This window comes from Mytilus edulis, chromosome 14, assembly GCF_963676685.1.
Source record: "Mytilus edulis chromosome 14, xbMytEdul2.2, whole genome shotgun sequence".
In the NCBI taxonomy this organism is placed as follows: domain Eukaryota; kingdom Metazoa; phylum Mollusca; class Bivalvia; order Mytilida; family Mytilidae; genus Mytilus; species Mytilus edulis.
In genome coordinates, this window is record NC_092357.1 from 66,427,103 (window position 1) to 66,433,102 (window position 6,000).

The following is a 6,000-nucleotide window of genomic DNA, read 5'->3' on the forward strand; positions in this document are numbered from 1 at the left end:
TGTCAGTTTAGTTTAAACATATTTAATTATAGTGGATTGGGAAACAAGTTTTGCAACTTATATTAATCCCTTTCCACTTTGCGGGTGCGAGTGCTGCCTTGTAGCGGCATTAGCCTGCTCTTTTCGAAATCTACAAGGGTGTCTTTAATGTGCAAGAGATATGGCTCTCTCTTAACACGGGTCAGCCATTTATCGTCCCCTTCGGACGGACTATCGTCGTTTCCTCAAGACCATACTCGCAAATGGTGTCAAGGGAGCGCCGAAAATTCAGTCCCTTAAATTTTCATCCCAGACGGGAATCGAACCAGGAACCTTTGTGTTAGTAGTCCGATGCACTAACCACTACACCTCGGCGGCTCTTTAGTTTCGACTTATGATTTTGAATATCCCTCTGGTATCCTTTGCCTCTCTTTTTTCACTAAATATATCATACTTTGTGGAGTTTGCAGAGCAAGAGCAAAACAAACTGATTTCTGTCTTGCGAAGGTTGGCGGCGAATTACATAAAATTGAGAATGGAAATGGGGAATGTGTCAAAGAGACAACAACCCGTCTACAGAGCAGACAACAGTCGAAGGCCACCAATGGCCATGGGTCTTCAAAGAAGCGGGATACTCCCGCACCCGATGGAGTCCTTCAGCTGGCCCCTAATGAATGTTTTTATACCTCTCATTACAGAAATTCATATACTGTTTTGGGATTTTATGATTTGATTCGATTTTCCCCGACCTTCGCTATTAGAAAAATTCATCAATATTTACACATATTAATATTTCGATTATCTTCTCAAATTTATAAGTACAATCGGTTAGCCTATCTCAATGATTTTCAAAATTCCTTTTCAAATATTTAACTTCACTTTAAGCCCAAATCTAGTTTATTTGAGAAGAAAATTACAAGAACAGTAATTGAAATTTATTTACTTAGAATGTCGAGAGAATAAATCTATTATTTAAAACTCCTTATACCACCTATTGAATTGTAAACGTCTGTCAATACTAGATTGTTAGTGTTATATGATTCCATGTAAATATGAAGTCTAAAAGGGGGGGGGGGGTCTTATTTCTGATTTATTCAATATTTTGGACCATTGATGTTTCTAGATTTCAATTTATGTTTGCTGTTTTTTGCCATACGTTATATTAATGAACCCGCGGTTTTTCTTTTTTTTAATTCAAGTAGTTTGGCGGCCCTTATTTCACTATATTCTTCATGGTGGGAATTTATCAGTTAACTTGACTCAGATTTCTCTATTTTGCAACTTATCTTCCATTCGTTATATTCAGATTGAACCCGCTGTTTTGCTGCTCTTAACATTTTTAGAGTATATTTTTCACTTTTCTTCATTTTTTGCCAATTTTATTGTATTCCTGGCTCAGAAATCTCTATTTTTACACCCCATCCAGACCCTCGTGTGTTCACATGAAAGTAAGGAAATTAATAATTTGAAAAGCTTTATTATTGGATTTACAGTTCATCCGAAACTGAAGGACTCTACTTGATACGAATGGCGTTGAAGTCACATGATGTCCTTCATACGAAAACAGCATATTAAAATGAAATAGTGTCCTTGTATGTTCAAGTATGACACTCAAATTAGTATCCGACCGGAGAAATATTTAGATGGTTCTTTTCCCGCACCACTACTCTTAGTCATGCGCTATGAAAAGAACACTAGGCATGTTTTGTGCATCATCGGAAATTGATGAAATAGTTAGTCAGCCTGCTTTTACTTTAATTTAACCTTGAATATGGTATGATATACTTAAAATAGAGTTCAAAACAATTACATGAATGTCTGGATAAGAGATCCTTCAATTCTTTATTTTTTAAATCTTTTAGTCATGCTTCTTTATAAATTTGTTTGTTATCCTGTATTCTTTGTATTTTAGCATCCCATTATTGTCTTTTCTTATCTTTTAGACCTATTTTTCTCTTTTCTTTTTAAATTTGTTATTCTTTTTATGCCCCACCTACGATATGTTTTCTGGTCTGTGCGTCCGCCCGTTCGTCCGTCTGTACCGCTTCAGGTTAAAGTTTTTGGTCAAGGTAGTTTTTGATGAAGCTTGAAACTTAGTACACATGTTCCTTATGATATGATCTTTCTAATTTTAAAGCCAAATTAGACTTTTGACCCCAATTTCACGGTCCACTGAACATAGAGAAAGAAAGTGCGAGTTTCAGGTTAAAGTTTTTGGTAAAGGTAGTTTTTGATGAAGTTGAAGACTAATCAACTTGAAACTTAGTGCACATGTTCCCTATGGCACGATCTTTCTAATTTTTATGCCAAATTAGATTTTTTACTTAATGTCACGGTCCATTAAACGTGGAAAATGATAGTGCGAGTTGGGCATCCAGGGGGTGTACAGGGGACAATTTCTTGTTTCTTTATATATAAGCACCCGATAATTCTCAACTCTTAATTGTTGACTATTTTTCTCTATTCTTTATATTTGCACGTTTTGTCAATTTTCTCTAATCTGTAAACCCCATCCAGCACACTCATTATATATATCATCGGCTGCAGTGACCAGTTTCATATCAATTTTTATATTCAAAAAAACACATTTATACCCAGAAGTATTGAAAGTCTTACTATAAAAATGCTTGGTTATATAGGGAATCACTGAAGCATGAGAGACGCGTCCCCCTCTTAGGCATTCAGTGGGCCCCCACTTATGACAATTTCTGGATCCGCCACTGTAAATCATCAGAAACCAATAGTACAAATAAAAGTATAGTACGCTTTCTCTCTCTCTCTGTCGCGTTCTTTCTGTATATCACTTTGTTTTTGTCTGAGCCTTTGTATTAATTTAATTCTCTCTGTATGCCATGGCAGTTCAAGTGGTCCTTCAATAATATCTGCAAATGTCAAATAGAAAAAAGAAATATGAAACATATAGACAAACACGAATCGTAACCAACGCCCTATAAAGGTCAATATTAAGCTTGACCTTATTATAATCAAACTAAGTGCGTGGTACTTATAATTTTTTTTATCATGAGTAGAAATTTCCTGGTAGTGTTTATTTTGATATGACTAACACTTGAGCTAACACTGTACAAGGCCATTTTATGTTATCAAAATATACAGTATGGCGTTCATTATCAATGAACTAGTATATATTTGTTCAGGGGCCAGTTGAAAGACGCCTCCGGGTGCGGGAATTTCTCGCTACATTGAAGACCTGTTGGTGACCTTCTGCTGTTGTTTTTTTCTATGGTCGGGTTGTTGTCTTTTTGGCACATTCCCCATTTCCATTCTCAATTTTAGTATTATATATATACGTATAGCCTTTCGATTAAATTTATTTGTTGTATTTTCTTTTTATTTCAACATTTAAAATAATCTATTGTCATTATCGACATATCAATAAAATTGGTAAACAAATTATATTAAATTATTAGCCTATGCACATCGGATGAATATTTTAAATCCTTTCTATCTAAGTATTACAGTTTGTTTTTTTGATGTACAGGCTATATTACTGTCCAGGTAAGGGAGAATCGAGTTCTTCCGAACATGTTTAATCCTGAAACAGCAGGGGCGGATCCAGCAATTTTAAAAAGGGGGGTTCCTAACCCAGGGAAAAAAAGGGGTCCAACTAGATGTCCCCATTCAAATGCATTGATCGTCACAAAAAAGGGGGTTCCAACCCCCGGAACGGAACCCCCAACCCCTTGGATCCACCACTGAACAGTCTGTAATTATGTTCCTGTCCAAATGTATTGGCCGGTATTTCAGATGTTGACGGTGGCACAGGGACTTGTTAAAATGTAATTTTAAGTTATTTATTTAAGAATTGAATGCTGCTTTTTGTAAATTTATTGGGGTGTAAAAGCGTTGACCGAAGTACATTTTGTATGAAGCGCTTCATACTAAAAATGTGCGCACGGTCAAGCTTTTACAACCCTATAAAGTTACAAAAAGAAGCATTCAATAATTATAATTACATTTTTTTAGCTAGAATCATGAAAACACGATTTTTATCAAGTTTTCATATAATTTACCTGTGCACTTTATTGTGGTACCTCGTGTCATCATGAATGATAAATGTTATTGTCTAATACAATTGTTTCAGGAATAGCACGAGATGTGCAGTTGGCCAATCAGAATAACGTATTATAATGAAACATACATCTAATGTAATTATTGGAAAAAAGAATGATTCTGCTACATAAATATGGCGGCAGTTTTTGACAATACAATGCACATATATCGGATACTAGCATCATAAAGTATGTTGCTGTTTTGTAAAGTTAAAGCACAATTACGGAAAAGGACTATTTAGCATGCAACTAATCTGAATTTTTAATAAATAACGTCGCAAATGACAATTTATTTGTAAAAAACGGCGAAATCCGACATTGGACATCTTGCAAGACATTTGCCAGAGGCCGTTGCATTTTTAGATGTAGTGTGAGTGCTCCAAAAATTTGATTTTGATATGGTCTATGTATGCACATATGTGAGCCGAATTTACACAAACGAAATATCATATAATCTTATATTTTAAAACCTGTAAATTTTGATAACTTAACATCTTCCAAAATCTGACCAATATGAACACTATTTGTTTTTGCCAAAAAATAGCGTTGATCGTTACAGGAACGCATATTCAGTAATATTGTAATACTTTATATATAAAGCATATCATTCATTCGAATTTTCGTGGATATAACACTATTTTGAAGAACACAAACACCCCTGCTAAAGTGATTATGCGTATAGTCTGTTACGTCTGACACGCATATTTTTGACGTTTTGTCAATATGTTGTCCTTATTTTAGACTAAAGTAAAATATGATAAAAAAAATTGTACTTTTTTTCGGAATAGTATTTACCTGTCTAGTCTATGGATATAAGTTTTATATAACTTAACTGTTGTGATTTTATAGAAAAGCTGTTTATTAGTGTGGACTGGTTGATTACACGGTATTGACGCAATAACGTGCGTAACGTAACGTCTTAATTACTGAAATCATCACAATTTGAGCATTTTAGTTAAATTTCAGACGGTTTCTGTCTAAAATGAAAGTGGCCGCATTTGTGTTCATTCATAATATTAAAATGTAAGTTGTATTTGATGATAATATATAACATATATAAAGGTTGAGGATGAACACGGATGCGGCCACTTTCAGTTTTGACAAAAACTATCTGAAAAGTGACGTTTTTTGGCATATTTGATAGATTTTTCATATTTAAGCTTGAATCGGAGCGTTTTTAATTACTAAATCAGTTAAAATCTTTTACTTAAACTAATTGAATCAGTTTAAATAAACACTTTTAAGTGTTTAAAAAGTGTCCAAAATCTTTCGTTCGATGAACCTGAAATTTGAGGCCAAAATCGGCTCTTACCGGACCTATACTCCTTTGAATATTCTGACCCGAATACAACTATAGCTGCGTAAGGGTTCTGTTGATCCATAAATCAAAATATGCATGTGATAGAAGAATAATTTAGAAAGAAATTGAGTGCCTTTGTAAGGTATAAAGTAATTTATTAATATTTTTAATTATTTTTTATCTAAAGTAGGGAAGGCAATTCAAGATGGCGACTTAGATCCCTTTAGGTTTTTTCAGTATACGGATATGGATAGTAAACTGCACATTGCTGGAAAACAAAGAAATAATGTTGTTAACGTCAAATACGTGAATAATGTAATACAAATAGACAGGAAATACTAAAAAAAATTAAAACACATTGATTAACAAAATTTAAATCTGCTAACCGAGTCCTGTGGACGGTGACTGCTGTCTGGTATATTTTGGTTTTCTCCTATGAATAGTTTCTAATTTTGTTATGCAAGGAATTTTTTTATAGCTATAAAATTGAGAATGGAAATGGGGAATGTGTCAATGAGACAACAACCCGACCATAGAACAGACAACAGCTGAAGATCACCAATAGGTCTTCAATGCAGCGAGAAACTCCCGCACCCGGAGGCGTCCTACAGCTGGCCCCTAAACAAATATTTATACTAGTAAATATTTATA